The 23078-nt window shown below is 45.1% G+C and overlaps 1 protein-coding gene and 1 pseudogene across 13 annotated transcripts in view; one reads left to right on the forward strand and one right to left on the reverse strand.

The window, feature by feature from the left end:
• Window positions 1–23078, reverse strand: part of TOM1L2 (target of myb1 like 2 membrane trafficking protein) — a 121770-nt gene that overhangs the window by 95394 nt on the left and 3298 nt on the right. The gene's annotated exons all lie outside the window — the stretch shown is intronic.
• Window positions 243–3441, forward strand: LOC114515288 (annotated as a pseudogene).

Here is a 23078-nt window from a genome sequence, read left to right on the forward strand (position 1 = left end):
CCCAGCACAGCACACAACCCCCTCTGTTACCAGGACACCTGCATGCCACGCTTGTTTGTGAGCCTACTTCCTGATGAGCATGGGGGTTCTGAGGCAGGAGAGGCCATCTCTTATCGTTCCCCATCAACATGACGTGATCAACACAAGGTGTCTATGATCACTGTTGGTGACTTAAAGAACGTAGCCCCTGAGCAGACAGGCAGGGTGCCTGGCACACAGCAGCTACTGGGAGAGGCTGTGCCATGACTGGACAGATGGGTAAGGGCAGTGGGGCGCTGAGTGTGTTTGCTCCTGACTCAGCTGAGGCTGCCTCACTGTGGTGCCCTTCAGGTGTCGGAAAGGCCCACAGCTGCAGGGGGCTTATTTAGTGCCTTAAGATGCTGTAGTAGTTTCTCTTCCAAAGGTTCCAGAAAATGGACAATAATAATGACAACTTGATGTGCCCATTACCTCCACTGCTACAAACCTAAAGAATATTTATGATCATGGGATAAGAGATGTGGTGTCTTAGAAGCAAAGAAAGGCCACAAGATGAACACCTGGAGCCAACACGCTTTGTATTTGACTTTGAATAAAACCAATGTCTCTTACAAGGAGGGGTGAAAAGCTGAACACAAGCATGCTGCCTCACAGGGAACTGAGGAGCTTTCTGGCAGGGTAATGAGAGACAACACCCAGGGCCCACAGCCCGCTCAGGAAAAGGGCACTTGTGCTCTCCATACTAAATTCCCAGCAATAAGGTTTAACGGGGAAAAACAAATGCTCCCAGAGATTCAGGATAGTTGCAAATAGAGGAACACTTGACAGGGCTAGTGCTAAAGGAGCTCCCCTCCTCCTACATTTTTCATGGGCCTGCTGCTCCTGCAATTCCCCACACCACGCTTCTGACATTACAGCAGATGCGGCACTCCTCCGCTGCCACCCCACACTAATCCTTCATCCTCAGCAGCCAATGGAAATGCAGGCCTTCCCATTAATCATGGCCGTGAGCACCAAAATAGCTCATCTGACCTTTGCAAATACCAAACAGTGGATTTAAAGCAGAAGCTGGCAAAAGGTAATACATTAATCTTTGGCTTCTCTTTCAAAGGTGATTTTTGTCAGTAGCCAAGAAACAGACAGCCTGGAGGACCAACATGGCTAAAAACTGGGGAGAAGCACTCGGATTGCAAGTGCAGTAGCCACCAGGGTTTCAGTACACACACACATATTCCTTGATGAATTTTTTAACATGTACTGAAAATATATATGGCTCAGAAACCTCTTGGCATTGCATTGAAAACAATGTCAGAGTGGGAACTAGAAGTTTTTGGAGGGAACACGCATGCAGGCACAAACAAGGGTTTCAACACCTGACCCAGCTGGGCTCCACCAGACAATAGACACAGTCCTGCCGCAACCACAGCTGGGCTATGGGCGAGCAGACAGGCCCCTTCTGAGACCAGCTTCACGGCACACCCAACTCATTGTTAAGCCTCATCACATACATCCCCATTTTCTATTTATAGGCCTTAAACAGCAAATCTTAAATCAGTGGTTGATATTTTAGGAGCAGAAGTGTCCCCTTAATATTTCATGGAGATTTTCTTTGCCTGGCTATCATTCAGTACTACCCAAAACTGGATCCCAAGTGATCAACATGAAATGCAGGGTTCTGGGTCTTTTCCACTTAAAAAAAGTAATTACAGAAAACTAGAGGAACAGAAAAAAAAAGAATAAGAAAAGAAAAGCCATTTATATAAGCTTACCACCACCCTAATTCAATTTTCAGTAACAACTTTATTGATATAATTCACATAAAATAAATCCACCATTCTGAGATGCACAATTCAGTGGGCTTTAGCATATTCACAGAGTTGGGTGACCATTGCCATGGTCTCATTCCAGAACATTTCATCACCCCCAAGATAAACCCTGCATCCACTAGCACTCACTTCCCATCCTCCTTGTTCCAGGCCCCCAAACCACTGATCTGCCTTCTCTATGCATAAATTGGCCTATCCTGGATATTTCATTTAAATGGAATCATATAATATGTGGAGTGGTTCGGCCATTCCACCACTATGAATGTTCTCTATTCTAACAAGGGCACAGGCTAGGGCCCTGGGTAGGCAACAGGATTCAGCTAAAATAATCTTGTTTTGGTTTCACTACATTTATTATTTTTATGTTACTTTGGATTAATGCCAAGTGACACTGCTTTTTAGTTTATAATAGTGATAAAAGAACTTTAAAAGTAAATTTGCCCAAGTAAAAAAGGTGAGTCAATATAAAGAGAGTATCTCCTAAATAACAGCATGGTGGCTTGTAGATAACTTCAACATCTTGAAGGTGGTGCCCCCATCCCACACCAGTGCGGCCCAGGCCACACCGGTCAGAGGAGAAACCAAGTGGATCGAATACCTGCTCCTCAGCTTTCACTTTACCTTCTGGCTTGCCAGGGTTGTGGTCTTCACTACTGGACTATGGCTCCGATTCAACGCTCAGACCAAGAGCATCTCTAAGCAAGAAAATGATCAATCATTCCAGCTTCTGCACAGGAACTGATACTCTGATTGGAGCCAGCCCCACCCATGATACGAGTGGGCTTGCTGGGCTGTTGTGACTGTGCAGGAGTCCCAGTGCATGCTGGGATTCTTTGTCTTCCTCTTGGTGATATTTGCCCTTAAAATAACTACGGCCACCTGGGAATATTCCCAGGTGATTAAGGAACTCCAGGAATTTTACACGAACACCTACTTCAAGCTGAAATCCAAGAATGAGCCCTAGCAGGAAATGCTAAAAGCCACCCACTATACACTAAATTGCTATGGCACAGCTAGGGGAGTGAATAATTCATCTCCACCATCTGCCCCCAGAAGGATATCCTCTCAAGAATCTCACTGAAGCCCTGCTCTGAGGCCATCAGAGAGGTCTTCCACAACAAACTGCTCAGCCCTGGTGCAGCGGGCATCAGGACCGCCGTGGTGGTGCTATTTGGTACGGTCCACAGCAGGATCCTGTGCTGTGCTCTCACAGGAACTAAGAGATGGTCCAGGGCCGCCCTGCACTCCTGGGCAGGGAAGCTCACTCCTGGAGATTGTTAGTTATTTTCCTGGGGTTTTATTTTTGTTTTTTTTCTTTTTTGCTACTAACTTAAGTACTCAATCTCCATTTCTAAACAAAAAGGATTTCTCTGTCTTTTTAATGCTTTATTCAATATTGATAGTTGAGGAACTGGGGGATTTGTTTTATAATTTTTGGTTGTTTTTGCTTATTATGTTAATTAGAAATTCTCCAATGAAAGGCACTATATTTGCTAAACTCTAGAAAAAAAGATAGTGTGCATAAAGAGAATTTTTGTCTTTAAATAAAATTTTTAAAAGGTCATCTAATTTCATCAGATTATAACTTGTATTGAAGACAATTTGATATCAATACATAAAGATTATGACAATTTTTTTTAAAAGATTTTATTTATTTTTAGAGAGAGGAAGGGAGGGAGAAAGAGAGGGAGAGAAGCATCAATGTGTGGTTGCCTCTCACATGCCCCCCCCCGCCCTGCCCCAGGGACCTGGCCTGCACCCACGCACGTGCCCTGACTAGGAATTGAACTGGTGACCCTTTGGTTCGCAGGCCGGCACTCAATCCACTGAACCACACCAGCCAGGGCAAATAATGACAATTTTTTTAAAAATCAGGAAGGTGGTCCCCAGGGGTGAATGGAAACAGTGATATTTGAACAACCCAAGCCAGAGCCTAGATACTCAGGGAAGGGAAGGAGGAGAAACTGCAACTTCTTACAGGCAGCCAGTGGCCTGGGAGGGCCACCAGGGAGAAGCACTAGTTCATTTTCACCTCTCCAGGGAGGGTCTTGGGCATGACATCTCAGGGATTCATTTGGATCCAACCTATGAGCAGGACCAGTGGCTTTAACATGGGGAAAACACTGGTTCAAGCCTTGGCTCTGCCACTTTCTCTCTGGGAGGTCTCTGGCATGTGACCTCCAAGGAAAATAATACCACTACCTGGGGGTGCTGCCAGGGAAGTGAGCAGAAACCCTCAATAAATGGCAGTTCTCTCCTCATTTACTCCCTTTCCAGCTCTCTAACTGGAACGAATCTAAAATCTGGTGTCTGAGAATGTGCATTAGATTTGGGGGGACCAAATTTTACTCCTCTGTTCTGACCCTAAGTAAAGGATGTGCAAAACTCCCAATTTCAGTCTATTTCACTGGGTTAGAGACAAGGAGGGAAATCCTGTGGATTCTCAAGGCTAACAAGTTGCCCACTAGCATGCAGGCAGTATGACTTTGAGCATCAAGGTTACTACCCTGGGACAGCAACAGAAACACATGGTTCCCTCACAGCTGGCAGGCAGACAGAGAAAAGAAAAGATATTTCATATGAGGGTCAGCTGGGAAATGGTAACCAAAAGATCCTTAGGAAAAAAGCCTTCAACAAGAGAAGAACGGATCCTGGCTAGCTGGTACAGGGTGGGGAGGTTGAGGCTGCAGGAGAAACTAAGCCTGCACAGCTCCATCAGCCGGCACTGTCTCTCTACCTTCCACGAACATGGTGCTCAGGAAGGCAGCAAGCCTAAGGCAGTGTGTTTGATCAACAGGACTCGGAGATGGTTTTCCACCAGGGGCACAGGCCACCGACAACCAAATACCTTTTCCCTCTTCAGATGTTCAGAAATGTAAAGATAGCTAGGTACTCTTGGGATCAAGAGTACCCAGTGTCAGTGAGTACTCTGTCAGTGAGAGTCCAGTGCAGTACCTGCTTTTAGAAGTCAATTTGGCAGTCCCTATAAAAGTTTTAAATGCTCCTATAGTCTGACCCAGGTTTTCACTTCTAGGATTCTAAACCACAGAAATGTGTAATTGTGCAAACAGTATCATTTATAAGGAAAAAAACATACTGCCTCCCAGTTAGACAGTGGCTATGCAATTGTTGTCCACTCTACGGAATGCTGTGCACAGTGAGCTGGATTGAAATATGCTGCCATGAAAGATCTCTAAAATATACAATGGCATGGCAAAAGCAAGTTGTAAAATGAAACCTACAGTAGGATCCAGTCATACAAAAGAAACTCCATGGAACGAGGACCACACACTAAGCAGCTGCTGGGCCTACCTCTGGGGAGCCAAGCTTGGGTGGGAAAGTGGGGACTGCCACTTTATATAAAACGTAGTCCTGTATCGCCTGTTTTTTTTTTTTAATCCTCACCTGAGGACATGCTTATTGATTTTAGAGAGAGGGGAAGGGAGGGGAAGAAAGAAGAAGAAAAACATAGATGTGAGAGAAACATCAATCTGTTGCCTCTCACATGCACCCTGAAAGGGAGCTGAACCCATAACCTTTGGGTGTACTGGACGATGCTCTAACAACTGAGCCACACTGGCTAGGCCTGTATTGTCTAATATTTTAAAACAGTGTGTACATCTGTTACTTTCACTTTGTATACTTCTTCTTGCCTAACTTTAAAATAAGAATGGGTATAGCATTGTGGACAAAAAAGGGGCCACATACTAAACCTGACAAGCTCAGGAGAGGTGTGTGAGGCAGGTCTTACCAACTCAGAGACCTCAAACTTTCCAGCTAAAAGCAGTTCCTGGCAGGTAGTGCAGCACTTTTCCCTAACAAAGGTCATTCTTCACCTTAACTGAGCCCGTCCTCTTTTTTTTTTTTTTTTTCCTGCATCTAGGCTAACTCATCCAACAACACACCTCTGGAATATCAAAGTAATTCCGCCCCCCCACCCCCCACCTGCACCCCTCAAAGCACAACCACCTAACCAGAGCAGAGATCACAAATCTCTTCACTGTTATTATCATGTTAATTGTTCATTGTAAATTGTCCTGCACCCACCAGTGTGAAAGAAGTGGGTGTCTATTCCTTTTATTTTTATCCAATCACAGAGGTTTCCCCACTTTCCCTTCTCCTGCCACCCTAATCTATCACCAACAGATTTCATGAAACCCCCTTAGGCCTCCTCCTTTGATTGTAATGTACAAAATAGGAAGCAGAACAGTCATTCTCTGGAGCATTTTCTCAATCCATTGAGGCTTTGCTTCCTAGCAATGGCAATTGTCATTAGTTTGGCTTAAATAAACTCATAAAAATTCTTACAGGTTTGGACGTTTCTCACATGGACAGCACACACACATTCACTGCAAGGTAAATGACCAAAAAAAGAGTTGGCACAACGGGCGAAGAGAAGGCAGCCTCTGGGGTACAGGAACCCTGCAGGGTGAGGATTTGAATGTCCACCCTCTGTGGGAAGGGCCCTTACCTACCCCAAGGTGCTACGTCCTCCTCCATCACCTACAAGAAGGCTGGGAGAGTGTGTGCACCTTTCTCCAAGGCGGCCTTCTGACCACTACAACGGGGCTTCTGGGAGGCCACGCTCAAAGTGCTGGTAGCCTCCCCTTTTTCCACTTCCATCCTGCCCCTTAGTGGAGCTCCGAAGCGCCTACCATTTCATGCCCTTCTCTCTAAGTTTATCCAAAGTTTTGAAACTGAAGTCCTCGTGGGACATTTTCCTAAATAGGAGTATACATTTTATGAAGTTCAATGACAAACTGTTCCCGCTAACAAAAAGGGGCCACACACTAAACCTGATAAGCTCAGGGGAGGCCTGTGTGGCAGCCTTATTAACTCAGAGACCTACAGTAACCTCAAAGGATGGTCTGAAATTAAAATTTAGTCACTAAAAGTAGTTTATGGCAGGTAGTCATGTCCTAGGGTAGAATCTTCCCTCATAAAACTCAATCTTTACCTTAACTGAGCCTGTCTATTGTCTTTTTGCATTTATGACAACATACCTTTCTAATGTCAAAGTCGTTTCTTTTTTCCAGACCTCTCAAAGCACAAGCACCACACCAGAGTGAAGACCACAAATCCCCTGATTGTTATTGAGTTCATTGTCAACTGCTAACTATCCTATACCCACCTATGTAAAAGAGGTAAAAGAAGTATATACTGAAAGGACAAAGCCAGTGCCATTGGCTTTTGTGGCACCCTTGGGTAAGCAGGCCTATGACCTTGTTAAACATGACTGCCATTTTACTCTTCTGAACTTATGTCCCCAGGACTGGAAAACTACTGGAAAAGCAAGAACGGAATGTGACTAACTGACCCCCACAGCCACATGCAAAAGATAACGTTGGAGCAAACTGCAGCTTACACAAAACCAACCAAAACCTTCTATGCTACAACACCCCTAACAACCCAGGGGCCATACAATAGCAAACCCCCAACCTCTATAATACAATAAAAGCTCAAAACCCCAACCCCTCTGGGCAGGTGTAATTCTTCACGCCTGGCCCCTTTCCTCTCTTGCAAAGTGAATAAAACTTTGCTCTCTGCATTTCACTCACTGTGAATTCTTTCAGAGCCCCCATCAATGGCCACCCTAATATTTTGGTGGCCTGTATGGGGACATCCTCTATTTCTCTCTCCTCCACCTCCTGAGACTTGAGATTAGGGGAGCAGGGGGCAGCAGAAGCTTGTCCCAGACTAACCCCCAATCCTGTCTCTGTGAGGTTTAGAGAGAGGATTCTAATCCTTTTCCGTCTCTCCAGACTCTGTGGATAGGCTCCTCCTCACCCACCTTCACTGCTAGTGATAGGTAAGTCTCTCTGGATCTCAGAACACTAACATTCACAGAACTAAAGGCAATAGCTTTTCTACTCGTGCCCTGGTTGCAAGCCCCAGCATAGGGCCTATCACTTTCCTTCTGGGATTCAGCCATGATGGACAGCTCTTGACTGTATCCTTCTAGTCTCAGTCTTGTCCTAAGATTCAAGGATGCCTGACTCTAGGACAGATCTCTGTGGTCTCACTCTGATCTTAGAGTCGAAAATGCTCAATTCCCAGGGTCAGATCTATCTATATCTAGGTGGTCACAGTCAGGGAGGGATGCCCCTCTCTGACCTTTCCCTCCCTTGGCACATTTCCGTCCCTGAGATGTCCTTCTCTTTCTTTCTTGTAGCTCTTGCCATGGGCAATACTCAATCGACCCCACCTAGGAACTCCCCATTGGGATGTCTCCTTAAGAACTTGAAGCCTCTGAGACTTACCAACCTCATGCCCAAGCACTTGATTTTCTATTGCAGTATGGCATGCCCCAGTACAAACTAAGGGATCAGGAGGTCTGACCCACAAAGGGATCTCCTAACTATCATACTGTCCTCCAACTTGACCTGTACTGTAGCCACCTTGAGAAAACGGCCTGAGGCTCCTTACATCCAGGCCCTTTTCAGGCTCTCTCATCACCCTGATCTCCACACCTTCTGTTGAATACTCTTATTTACACCTACTTCCCTTCCTCCTCCATCTTCCCAAGATTCAGATGACCTCCCCCTCTCTGAACCTCCTCCTCCTCCATATCTCCCTTCTACTCCTTCACCTGCCTTTTTAACACCCCCTCCATCTCTTCTCCCTATTTCTCCTCAGACCTCTCCCCCTAAACCCTTTAGACTGGGTTTTTCCTGCCCATACCTGTTCCGGCCATCCCTTTCAGGAGCCCCCAAGCCTGCAGTCCAGCTCCCTCTCTGTGAGGTTGCTGGATCGGAAACCATTATTCAGGTCCAGGCTCCCTTTTCAATGTCAAACCTTTCCAAATCGAGGTCAGACTCAGCAGTTTTCGGCAAACCCAGCTAAGTTTACAAAGGAGTTTGAATATCTCACCCTCTCCCATGACCTCTCCTGGAGAGACATTCACAGTATCTTTTCTACATGTACCACTTCAGGAGAGAGAGACAATATTTGAGCCAAGTGATGGGAGATGAGGATGACTGAAATCAGAGGCAGCCTCATGCTTATGCCCCCTGCACCACGGCTGTCCCTGAGTAGGACCCCAATTGGGACTACCAAGCGAACTCCCCTGACCGCTGTAAATGAGATCACACGTTTTCCTGCCTCACGAAGGGAATCAAGGGGGCCACTACTAAGCCTGTTAACTATGACATGATTAAGGAAGTCACCCAAGGGCCAGATGAGAACCTTGTTCTTTTCCTGTCTAAGCTCTTAGAGGCTTTTTGCCTCTACTAACCTAGGCACTGATTCTAGGGAGGGCCAGTCTATCCTAGTGATGTACCTTCATTGCCCAGTCAGCCCTAGACTCTCGGCATCAACTCCAAAAGCTAGAAAAGGGCCCTCAGACCCCACAATCAGAATTAGTTGTTCTGACTTTCAAAGTCTTTAACAATTGTGATGAGGAATGACGAGAGGAGAAAAAGGAGCAGGACCCATGATGATCTCGGGAGCAAAAAGGGGTTTACCAAACAGTGGCCTCAGCAATTGAGGGGGCTCTTCAGGGAGAGACTTGCCCGAGGTCCCCAACACAACAGCAAGGACAGCCATCAGTGGCACCGGGGTCCCAAACCTGTTTCAACTGCGAACAAAAGGGTCACTGGAAGAAAGAGTGTCCCAAGAAAAAGCAGCAGCCACCAGGACTGCACCCACACTGCAGAAACACAGGGAACTGGAGGAAGGAGTGCCTTCTCCTCAAGGAAGCAGATTGAACTCCCCTTCCCAAACCGTCAGGGGCTCCCTCCATAGCCTTGGACCTCCTTGGCCTCCCCAAGACATGGACAAAGGCCCCAGCCCTGGCATGGGATCAGGCTCCACTTCACACCATCAAATTGGCCTAGCCTCCAGTAACTCTCGCTTTGCAGGTGAACTAATTGGTTTCTTAATCCATACTGGAGCCACTTACTCTACTCTCCCCAAGTTTTGGGGCCCTTTGTCTCCCTCTCCTGTCTCCATGATAGGGGTGGAGGGAAGGCCTCAGGCTACCCTACTAACCCCCAGCCTCCTCTGCACTCTGGGAGATCAGGTCTTCGCTCACTTCTTTTTAGTCATTCCTGATTGCCCGGCTCCTCTCCTAAAAAGGAACTTCACAACTTAGCTAGGCACTCAAATCCTCCTACACACTCAGGCCTCTTCCCTACAACTGTCAGGGACTGCTTCAACCCCAATTTCCCTCCCAGACTTCACTCCCACTGAGGTTGTAAATAGGGTCCCACCGGAGGTCTGGAACACTGACATTCCTGGAAAGGCACATCACATACAGACCATCACTGTCTGTACAAAAGATCCCACACGTTTTCCTTGCCAATTAAGCTAGAGGCCCTCAAGGGCCTCAAACCCCTCATTACCAAGTTCCTCAAATCAGGCTTACTAAGACCCACCAACTCTCCTTACAACACTCCTGTTCTCCCTATCAGGAAACCAGATGGCTCCCATCAACTAGTATAGGACCTTGGAATCATCAATGAGGCAGTCATCCCCTTCCATCCAGTTGCTCCTAACCCCTACACTTCACTCAGCACCATCCCTGCCAATACACAGGACCCCTTTCGAGGAATTCTCACCACTCCCATGGCAGCAAAGCTCTCGGGACTTCCACCATGGATACATCTCTCCTGACTCAAACCCACTGACCCACCAAAGAACTCTCCATAGGAGGAACTGCCCAAGGACTCCACTCTCCCCTCCTTTGCCTGCCAGACAATTTCAGATACCAAGCTTAGACTCACCACAGCCCAGTCAATGGACACATGAGCCCCAGAAAGTATCTGACATGCTCTGGTACTACTGGGTAATCCCCTTCTTTTATAATTCTGTGCCAGACCTGGTAAGAGAGCTCCTCTGTCCTTGCTGGGAACTAGTTTCACTTCTTGTAATTTTTTCTCCCTCACTAAACATTCTTTTCCAATGCCCTGACCTACCCACAGTCCACAAGGCCCTTAATTTTCTAAACAATAAGGCTACTCAGCCCTACAAGAACTGTTGGATCTGGGCCAACACCTCTCCCAGAGGGGCACTAGTAGCAATTCCTATCCTTCCTTCAGAATGGAGCCAATTAGAGACCAACCTGGTACCCACCTATTTCAACAGACCCAGATGGGCCATTAATGAAAGGGTCAAGCCCACAGTAGACCACATACTTCTCAATCACCCACAACAGGCCCATCACAATCTCCAAGGGCCAATATTCTCCTCCAGATCTCTTCAGCCAAGTGCTCCTCTGCCTAACAGCTGAGACCAGACCAGGACCATCAATCGGATCCTTTTCCAACAGACCTAAGAAGTGCCATCACTCCTTTAACCTATTCCCTTCTTGGAAGTTCTATAAAAAGGGGGCCTCAGAAGGATTTGACTGGTGGGATTTTAAGGCCAATATCTGGTCCTGGTTTTCCCGGCTAACTCCCTTCCTAGGACCTACAGCAGCCTTTCTCTTTATTCTCACTTTTGGGCCATGTCTCCTCAAATATCTCATATTCTTCATTTGATGGAGCATCCAGGCTCTGGGAGATTCTGTCCACAGCCTCTGGTCACAGCTTTAACTGTTCAGGCTGCCCCTCTTCCCCTTGATGAGCCATGCCCAGACCCTCAGGTAGGGACAACTTTAACCAGCGGGAAGTAGCCATAAGAGCTTTGCCCATACTACCCAGAACCAGGTCCAATCATTAAGAATAAAATAGTTTTAAAACCAGAGGGGGAAATGAAAGGACAAAGCTGACCCCATTTGCTATTGTGGTGCCATTTGCTGAACAGTTCTATGACCCTGTTAAACACGACTGCCATTTTGCTCTTCTGAACCTATGTCACAGGACTGGAAATGACTGTAAAGCAAGAACACAATGTGACTAACTGACCCAAACAACTGCTCCAAAGATAATATTGGAGCAAACTGCAGCTTACACAAAGCCAACCAAAACCTCCTCTGTTGCATCGCCCCTAACAGCCCAGTGTCCACACAACAGCACCTCCCCTCCACCCTTTATAATCCAATAAAAGCTCAAAACCCGAAACCCTCAGGGCTAGTGTAATTCTCCATGCCTGGTCCCTTCCTCTCTTGGAAAGGAAAGTGAGTAACACTTTGCTCTCTGCATTTTCCTCTCTTTGTGAATTCTTTCACAGCCTGCATCAATGGCCACCCTAACATATCATTTTACTTTTTATCCAAGCCCAGAGGTTTCCCAGCTTTGCTTCTACTGCCTCCCTAAACTACCACCAATGGATTTCATGTAACCCACTTATATCTTCTGATTGTAATGCATAAAATAAGGTGCAAACTGATATTTTCCAGAACATTTTTCTCAATTGGTTAAGGTTTAGATACCCAGCAATTGTCATTAGTTTGGATCATGTAAACTCACAAAAATTCTCTACAGGTTTGGAGGTTTCTTATGACTCTTTCTGGCTAGCTCCTCTTATCCTTCACACCAGGTCCAGGAACCATATTTCAGCTTTCCTCTGAGCCCCAAAGGTGCCCTCACAGAACATACCCAAAGGGCACTGAAATTATGTGCTCACCTGCTTGTCAGTGGAAACTCCCTGAGGGTACTATCTTATACACCCCCAGCACCAAGAAGGGCAGGCTCTCAGAAAGCCTGGGAGTCTGTCCCACCTATCCCCTCCCCCGCACTTGCACTGCAACATGCCTGCTGTACCCAGGGTAGTGAGCTGGCCCCAAGACAGGAGGTTTCTCCTCCAGAAGGAAACCTCTTCACTAAGGGTCCAGGTAATGCTATTAGTCCAGTTGAAGGCTATAATTTCCACTCTGTCACTTAGACACAAGTGACCCCTCAAGTCTGTCTGTTCTATCACTTCCACCCTTCCTCCCAACAAAGAAATGTTATATAACAACCATATAGCATCATCTAGTAAATATGAAATGCTGAAAAATGAACATATTCCCCATGAGACTGATGCTCTGCCTTCCTCTAGATACACATCCTTCACTTAGGTTATGAATGGTCCTGAATCTATATGGGTACTTAATAACATGCTCCCAAAAGGCATGCAACCACCTCAAACCCATTAGAGTGGTTACAATCAGAGCAGTGTTGGTGAAGGTGTGGAGAAACCAGGACCCAATGAACTGTTGGTGGGAATGTAAAGTGGTGCAGACACTGTGGAAAACAGTATGGAGCAAGAGAGGAGTCCTATGGAGGGAGAAAAGAATGATGAGCACACAGGCAAGGAGGAAGTGGGACTGGAAGAGTGTGTGCAGTCTTCTAGTAAAGAGTAGACAGGAAGAAGCCCACTCAGTGAGGGCTTAAACACCAGGCTACATGCATAATTCATTCTGAAGGAGATGGAGAGTTCCAGAAGAATTCTGGGATATTTATCTGAAATTTTGAGTGGCCACAGTGTAGAAAAAGAGGGGGAGTGGAAGGAAAAAGACCAGCTGAATGGCACCTGCAATGGCCCAGGCAGGACCAGATTTGTGGGAGATGCTTGAGGCTGAACTGTGACCAGGGATGCTGAGTTGCAGACTTCTGCTTCTCTGAAGGACATACAGAGAAACTACTCTCTTGGGACTGTGCCTCCCTGGACCCCAACATGATCCCATGTAACACGGCACATGTTTCCTTCAGCCACTATATGGCGGCTGAGGACAACGTACCCCAGATCCTGGAGAGAGCTGCTGCGAGAAAATGGCGACTCTGAAACCCACAAGTGCACATTCCTGAGGGGATGGAGATCTGTTTGCACAGCTGACTTAAGAACAGATAAGGACATGAAGAACTCTTGGGGCATGGTTTTGGCTTATAGCCTTTTGGGAAGCAAGGGAAGGGCTGGCTCTCATGGGAGAACAGGGCTCTGAGGAGTGCTCTCAGCCCTCCCCCCACCCTGAGGTTGGAATCTTATAAATCAGAGGTGGCAAACACAAGGCCCACGGGCCGAATCCGGCCCTCTACTTTGTTTCATCTGGCCCAGCACCATGTTTCTACCCAGCAACAGCACTGAGCTCCTTGCCCCTAGTTAAGGAGTTAGTTACATTTATACAGCCCTAAAATTACATTAGACCCTTTGAAAGCAACCTCGAGGCTGATGTGGCCCCCAGTGAAAATGAGTTTGACACCCCTGGCATAAATAAAAACCTGTTTCCTTCAACACTAATATATCATGTATCAAGGTACCACATGGCTGAGCCCTGGTTTGCTCAGTTACACTAAGGCCCCAGCTAGAATTTGCTGATTCTTTGAATTGCTGGTTTAAAAATTTCTAGCATTAATATGAGGAATTCTCATTCTCTGGAAGCCACTAAGAAATTCTGGTTTCAACTACCAAGCAACATCATTTCTCAGGCCTCATTTACTATTTTGACTAATGACATGCCAGACTTTGTGTGATTTCTCCTTTGAGGAGTGGCAAAAAGACTCCATAGTGTCCAATAACAGGCCCTGTCCTTGTCCCCAGCTCTCAAAGACTTGCAGCCCAATTCTCTCAGATGGAACAATCAGTCTCTCTCCATTACACTCAATTTTAAACCAAAACCCAAAACAGAATTTTTGACATGCCTCCCAGACTACAAGGTTTGTGCTTCATTAATGATTAAAACAGCAGCTGGGAGGTAATGTCTTAAAAGCAAGTTGGTCAGTTAGACAACTTAGCATCAGTTTAAATGCCCCTTTTTTTTTCTTTTTCTGACACTGTAGTTCCAAAGCAAATCCAAAGGAAAATTAAAAGACGTAGGTCTTTTATTACCAAGAAGAGTTTCAAGGATGTGTAAGAAATCAAAGCCTTTAACCAAACCCTCAGTAAACTGAGGTGATGGTTAAAGGTGATGAAGACTCTTGTGCACTGAATTACAGCAGGAGAACTGAAACTGGGTAAATAATGGGTAACAATCAGGCAGATCTGAATTGGAGACAATGATTACCAGATTTTTAGCCATGAAGTTCATTCAGGTATTTATCCACTTAATTCTACAAATAAATTACTGAGCTATCCAGTCTAGTGGTTAAGAGTACCAGCTCTGGAGTTCAAATCCCTGTTCTGCCATGTACAAAACCTGGGGAAGGTACTGAGCTTCTAAGCTTCAGTTTGTTTCCACTCTAGAAATCTGAATAAATGTACCTGCATCATGGAGGTGTTGTGAGAACTAAAGGATATTTAAGCCAGTGCCTGGTGAGGAGTAATGCTGACTAATACTATTAGCATCATCGCTCTTGTCTTTAAGGCATGTATGTCATAGACCCTACTGAAAAATAAGGGCATGACATTAAAGGCACAGGAAACAAGCAAAGACAGGCACACTGGACTTCATCAAAATTAAAAACTTTTGTGTATCAAAGGACCCAATGAACAGAGTAAAAAGGTAATTCACAGAATGGGAGAAAGTACTTGCAAATCACATATCCAAAAAGGGATTAAGATCCAGAATATAGAGAGAACTCCTAAAACTCAACAACAAAAACAACCTCATTAAAATTGGGCAAGAAAATAAAACACTAAAACACCAATACAAAAGAACCTTTGCACCCCGATGTTCATAGCAGCACAATTTACAATAGCTAGGTGCTGGAAGCAACCTAGATGCCCATCAGTAAATGAATGGATCAAAAAACTATGGTACATTTACACAATGGAATTCTATGCAGCAGAAAGAAAGAAGGAGCTCATACCCTTTGCAACAGCATGGATGGAGCTGGAAAGCATTATGCTAAGTGAAACAAGCCAGGCAGTGAAAGACAAATACCACATGATATCACCTTTAACAGGAATCTAAACAATAAAACAAAACAAAAAAAAACTAACAAAATATAACCAAAGACACTGAAATAGGAGATAGCCTGACAGTGGCCAGAGGGGAGAGAAGAGGGAATTTCAGGGGGGAATGGGTAGGGATTACAGGAACAAATTTGGAGGACACATGGACAAAAACTAGGGGTGGGGGGTAATGGGGGGAAGGGGGGAGGGTTGGGTGGGTGGGCTGGAATGGGAGTAGGGGGGAGAAAAATGTACTTGAACAATGATTAAAATTTTAAAAAAAAGGAAAAAAAAAGAAAACAAAACAAAAAAAAGTGAAAACAAAACAAAAAAAGAAAAGAAAAAAAATGGGCAAAGGACTTAAACAGACATTTCTCCAAAATGTACAAATGGTCAATAAATATGTGAAAAGATGCTCAATATCTCTATGACTAGGAAAATGGCAAGGATATGAAGAAACTGGGACCCTGTGCACTGTTGGTGGGAATGTAAAATGGTACCATCACTGTGGAAAATAGTATGGTGGTACTTCCTCAAAATATTACAAATAGAGTTACCATATGATTCAGTAATTCCACCCCTAGGTCACAAATGGGTATTTGTTCACCGTGTTCATGGCAGCATTATTCACAATAGCCAAGGTAAAAGAAACCCAAGTGTTGAAAGATGAATGAATAAACAAAATGTGGTATAACCATACAATGAAATATTATTGAGGCTTAAAAAGGAAAATTTGACACATGCTCCAACATGGGTGAATCTTGCAGACAATAGGCCAAGTGACATACTCCAGTGACAAAAGGACAAATACTATACAACACCATATGACATCGTTATAGCAGTCAAATTCAGAGAGACAGAAAACAGAATGGTCATTGTTGGGGGTAGGGTAGGGGAACAAGGAGTTAGTGTTTTACAGGTACAGAGTTTCAGTCTTGCAAGATGAAAAAACTTCTGGAGGTGGATGGTAGTGATGGCTGCATAATAATGTGAATGTAGTCAATGTCACAGAACTGAAAAATGATCAGAATGATAAATTTTGTGTTATGTATATTTTACCACAAGTTTTAAAATAAATAAATAAATAAATACCAATGAAAGCAGGTGCCCCTGTGGAATGCTTAATCTAATCAGGGGTGTCCAACCTGTGGCCCACAGGCTGCATGAGGCTCAGGATAGCTGTGAATGAGGCCCAACACAAAATCATAAACTTACTTAAAACATTATGAGATTTTGTTTGTGATTACATATCACAATGTATTTAATGTGTGGTCCAAGACAACTTTTCATCTTCCAGTGTGGCCCAGAGACATCAAAAGGTTGAACACCCCTGGAAAAATGATGCATGGAAAGAATATAACATAGTAACATATTTTGGTTTTACATGTGCTATCTCACTGATCATCTTAACCCTTCGAGATGGGACAAAACAAGTATTCTCACACTCATGTTAGCGTAGGTACTTAGATATTAATAAAAGAGAAGGAAGCAAAACTGGCTAAGTTTAATTAGGTTGGAAGCTACTTCACACACTCCAGGGGATAGTAGCATTGCCCTGCCAAGGGTATTAACACCCCTCCACCCACCTCCCTCCCACCTTGTAGGAAGGAAGGACTGGCTTTCCAATCTCCCTAGGATTCAATCGGTCCACTCCCCCAGACTATGAGGGGGAGATGGGGGTGAATTCCTCAGCTGGTCACATGCAAAGCAGAAGCCAGGGTGGCACAAGGGGAGGTCCTTCTACTTGTAGGCATGCACAGTAGGAGCCAAGATGGTGACCATAGAAAGGAGGTGTCTAATCTAGGGAAAGACTGACTGGTTATGGGGGAGGGCCCAGTACAAGCCCAGAAGGACTGGGAAAGAGATTGGTCAGTTTGAAAGCCCAAGGTAACATAATCAAAGCCTAACAAGGGCCTCTCTCTCAGTAACACACATTTGCCTGTTCCTTCCTCTGCTCCCTCTTTCTCTGTGGCAGCCATGTGGGCCTAGCAGCCATGCAGGTCGAAGCAAGGGTTCCAAGTGCAGGTCTGGATACAGCAGCATAGCACTGGCTGGAGCACAGCTGGGAACAGACTGAGCTAGCCAGACAGGGACAGAGACTGAATGGGACTAAGCTTTGGCATGGACTGAACCAAGGACACAGAATTTCTGGGCCCTGGCCCTTCTTCTGGGTTTGATGAAGACAAGGCTAGACTTCTTCCACAGCAAGATGAACAGAGCTTCACTACAGGCACCTGGGGACAGCCCTTGGTTTTTACTTCAATAAATCTTACGCTACATCTCATCCTCCCATGAGTGCATCCCTGGGACTACTTTTCTTGTGACTCTGTGGAAGGTCCCCGTTTCAACCAGCAACACACACACACACACACACACCCCACCCTCTTCCCTGTTTACAGCTCAGGACATTGAGTATTAACAGCTGATGGACTCATGCAAGGCAGTCACATACAGGCAGAAGAAAGACTGACCCCAATCCAAAACAAAAAGTGCCAAATGTTGGAAGAGAATGAACAGAGGGCAATGGGCATCTACACTGCTCTGAAATTCATTGATGGGATTACACTACCTTCGTGGACTTCCCTGTATGGCCAGTTAAGGTCCCTTCTTGTCTACTTGGAAACTCTCCTCCCTGGGTGTGAAACCTGGCTCAGACCCCGTGAACCACCTTGGACAATTTCTTAACTCCTCTAAGCCTCCATTTCTTTGTCTGTAAAATGGAGATCATACCGCTGACTTAATGGAGTTTTCAGAGAAAAAAATTTAAATGAAACATGTGTAAAGTACTTACAGTAGATAATAGCTAATATTTTTAGCTTTGAAAGATGCTAAAAAAATAAGAATGATAGAAAGGAACTTTGGAGTGAATAACTTTGCAGAGTATACTCTATCACATGCTGTGAGGGTGACAAAGAAACAGAAAGGAGGAATCCAGCCCCAGGAGCCTCCAGTCTTAATCAGAAGATAAGGCAATAAGCACGTGACAAGACACAAATAACAACAGGAAGCAGCACAGGCAGGAGAAAAGACATCAACAAGTCTGAGTATACTAGTTGAGTGTAGGACACTGTGCTAGGGACTTTACACACATTCTCTCATTTGGTTTTCACAAAAACCTGAAGGGTAGGTAAGGTTCTACTTTATAAATGAGAGAAAAGCCAAATGAATGGTATGGAACAAATGCTATGAGTTCAGAGAAGAAATTCAGCACCATGAGCAGGATGATCTAAAAAGGCTGGCTGGAGGAGCCACTGAGTGCTGATAGCTACCAGGCTTGAAGCCAGTCTGAGGAGGATCAAAGACATTCTTCTAGGGCAGAGGGACTGAAGGGGATACTAGAGCAGACACCCAATCAAGACTGGTTTCTAAAAGGCCCCTCTTCTAACCACAACAAGCTGGGTCAGCAAAAACACCCGCATGTTCTATCTTTTCAGACCACTAGGTTAGCCTAAAACATCTGCTAGGTCGAAAGCAACATCCCTTAATTGATGCTCCTCAGGGCACTGTATTTATACCCACTTCCTTACCTTGTATCTCCTCCCCAAAACAAAAACAAAAATCAGGCACAGTACACAGAATGCTTATCCAATATTACATCTCCAAAGTACAAGAAAATGAAAAAATGAAATACACAAGTGTTCCACTTCTTATATGAAATGAGAATCTCAATGAGGTTATTTAATAAAGCACATTACGATTTTTTTCTCCATTGCATTTTTATATATTTTTCAAATTTGCTACATGAGTTTACATTGTTGGGGTTTTTAAAAAAGATTTTATTTCTTTTTAGAGAGAAGTGAAGGGAGGGAGGAAGAGTGGAAGAGAAACATCAACGTGAGAGAGAAGTGCCGACCAGGTACCTGGCCTACACCCCAGGCTTGTGCCCTGACTGGAATCGAACCAGCGACCTTTAGCTTTGTGGGACAACATTCAGCCAACTAAGCCACACCAGTCAGGTAAATGAATCCAAACTTTACTCTTGGAAAAGGGTTACCTAAAAATTAAAAATGTCTTGTAGCCACCACAAGAAAGCCTGTCCATCTGGCAAAGTGCCGTGGCCCTGACTAAGGGAATTCCTGATGTATAACATTCACCTTCAGCAAACATCCACTCCCAGGGGTCAGTTGTAGTACATTATTTGTTCAAAAGCACAATTCTACAAAAATGTGTAACACCCCAAAGAGTGAAGTTGTGGCACCCCTTCACTCAGTAGCGCCTTGTGCGTGGCTCAGCTCCTATTCTTATTCAAGGAAAGCAAGGCAGGACCAGGAGCAGGCCACCCTCACCACGTGGCCTTCAAGGGCGGCGGGGTTGGGGGGCCTTTATCACCTGTCTAGCTCTCACAACTCCAGACTTCTTCTCATGCTTCATCCAGACTGCTCACCTCTGCTGAGTCTCTGCTGTGCCTCTTTCTCACAGGGTGGCTCCAGGCCTCAGAAGGACTGGCATTGTCCACTACCGACCTCCTTACAGGACCCCTGTTCTGCACAGATGGGGGCTTGGGTGGTAAGAAAGAACGACCTTTCGGTGACTGTCAAGGAGAAATCTCCCTGCTGCTATAATGACATTCAGGCTACTACCCTCCCTAGAAATCTTCCATGGCTCCCCAGTACCACTAGTGAAAGGGGCCCAACTCCTTTGTCCTTACCCAGCCTCCAAATTAGGCTTTACCCTGCCTTCCAGCTGCCTCTTCCAGGATACTCCCCTTGCTGGGAAACAGAACCAGTTCCATTACCCCCACCTGCTCCATAACATCCAACCTTTGAGCAGGCTGCTGTCTCTGCCGAAAGAGCCCTTCAAGCATCCTTTTCTATTTTGGTATGGATCAAACCCTGCTCAGCAGCCACCACTGGTGTCCTCCCCAGTTCTTCCTTCCCTCCTCCCAGGCTCTTCCTCATCCCCTCCCACTATGCAAATCCTAGCAGTTTTTATTGTGGCTGGAATAGAATGTGGGTTCCACCTCCAGCTCCCTTACTGCCAGTGTGTGACCTTCTCATTGCCTTAGTATCCTTATCTGCAAAACAGAAATAACAGTGCCTTACTCATAGAATTATCATGAGGTTTAAAGGACTGCAGATATATAAGATGCTACCTAAGTCTCTGGCACATATTAATACTGAACTTAAAAAAAAAAAAGAAAAAAAAAGAGAAAACCTGCCCTGGCTGAGTGGCTCAGTTGGTTGGAGCACTATCCCATACATCAAAGGGCTGCATGTTCGAACCCCCAGTCAGGGCACACACCTTAGTTGCAGGTTCAATCACTGGTTGGGCGCACATGGAAGGTGGCCAATAGCTATTTCTCTCTCACATCAATATTTCTCTCCCTCTCTCCCACTCCCTTTCTCTTTCTCTTAAAAAAAAAAAAAAAAAGCAATAAGCATATCCTCAGATTAGGACTTAAAAAAAGAAAGCAAAAACCTTTATTAATATCACTGATGGAGGTAACCCCTTCCCTCTTCCATTCCCTTACTTCATTCATCTGTCCAATCTTGTGCCACTACTTTCTACTAATCTGATTTAGGCACCTGTTTTATCTCCCTTACTAGACTGAACATCCTGGCAAATGCTTAGTGTGTTGTCTACAGACAGTAAATACAAAACCACTAAATGAATAAATGAATTCTAAGTAATCATACTTAACGTCCATTAAACACACACTTAATGTTTAAAAGAAAGATTTTAAAAAGAGTGAGAGAGATTAAAGAAGTAGAACTTTTCACCTAGAGCAACTGTTCTCAAAGTGTGGGGCCTAGGCCAGCAGCATCGGCATCCTTGGGAACTTATTAGAAATGGAGAATGCTAAGTCCCAACCCGTATCTGCTGAATCAGAACTGAGAGTGGAGCCCAGCAATCTGGTTTAACAAGCCCTCCAGGTGATTCTCATGATCCTGAATCATGGGATCTGTAGAGCCAAAAGCAACATGGATGCACAGAATGAGGACTAGACCAGGAGTGGATTCTGGCTTAACTCTATCACTGACCTTGTACAAGTCTCTTAACCACTTAACTTCCTTATAAGCAACAGAGGGACAACAGCACTTGAACAATTAAGTGTTACAAGGATTAAATGAACTCCTATGTGCAGAGGTGGCATATAATAGGTGCTTAATAATTATAAGTTTCTTTCAGTTTTCTTCCTGTGCCTCTCAAACCTGAGCAAGGACTAGTCATCCTTGGCATCAGAGACCTAGCTTTCACAGGCACTAGGAAGTGGTTTATGTCTAACACCATCCAATCTGAAAACAAACCACAGTTTGGTATCTCCTTCCATGTTCACTGAAGCAGAACTATAAAGACAATATTGGTCTTTTTCCCACCGCCCAAATATTCTGGTCAGAATTAACTAACTATTCACTGATCTTTTAATGTAAATGAATCCAACCTTTACTCTTGGAAAAGGGTTACCTAAAAATGTCTTGTAGCCACCACAAGAAAGCCTGTCCATCTGGCAAAGTGCCGTGGCCCTAAGGGAATTCCTGATGTATAACATTTACCTCCAGCAAACATCCACTCCCAAGGGTCAGTTGTAGACGGTTGAGACTAAGACAGTCACATTTTGAAACTTGTTTCAGAACAGACAATCCAGAAATAAAAGTACTTTTTCTTTCTCCATACTTAGTCTCTTATACCACTGCTAGTGCTCTCTCTGAAGCCCACATGCTCCTCAGGAACCACCTTCCAGAATGAAGAGCAGGCCGGATGCAAGAAATTCAGATTGCATGTCAGCCTGTGGGCTCAGCTGCCTGTAGTCGAAATGGACAAACTATATGTTCCACCAAACAGCACCAGGTTAGGATGTCCATATGAGGCCCAGGCATGAGCCAGAGATCATTACTAACCCCTCCTACTATGACCCTGATGCTTTGTAGCTCCAGAACACCTTTGGTGGGCATATTATCTCTACTGAAGGATACCTAAGAGCAGCATTTTAATATTTCTATCCCAGAGTCTGACACCCAACAGGCACTCAAATAGCCCATTGGATGGAACTGATGAAATTATTTAGGTACAAGCCCCATGCAGACATTGCAAGGTATTTTTTTTTTTATCAGTGAGGAAAATGAGGTCCAGAGAAACTAAAAGTTGAAATCAACTGAAAAATATACTCTTTGATGTCATGCACCCAGAACAGGGCTTCATAGTGCACCCTGACTCTACTCACCACTCCTGCCCACAGCCAACTCTGTACCACTCAGATTGGTGTGCACAGTGGCCCACCCGCGCACCCCATGTACCTGTCTCCAGGCACAGGGTATATATACCTCTGGAACTCCGACCCATTTTCATGGTCAGGCCTCAGACTCAAAGAAACCAGTCCCATTGCTCCAGCTCTTCTGAATTCTTTTGGACTCCGAACAACACCAACAAGCCCTACTCCTCAACTGAGCATTTAGCTATGGAGTGACCTTCTTTTAGTCATCATTGTCCCATGCATCGCTGTCCTCTCTCCATAAATCACTTGGTGACAAGGACAGCTATGGAATCCCAGCTCTCTCTCCGACCGGCTGAGCAGTCCCTCCATTCCTTGGAGCCTCAGTGTCCTCATCGCTAATGTGAAGACAGGATACTGTTAGATCTAGG

The sequence above is a fragment of the Phyllostomus discolor genome, chromosome 8 (assembly GCF_004126475.2).
Source record: "Phyllostomus discolor isolate MPI-MPIP mPhyDis1 chromosome 8, mPhyDis1.pri.v3, whole genome shotgun sequence".
In the NCBI taxonomy this organism is placed as follows: Eukaryota; Metazoa; Chordata; class Mammalia; order Chiroptera; family Phyllostomidae; genus Phyllostomus; species Phyllostomus discolor.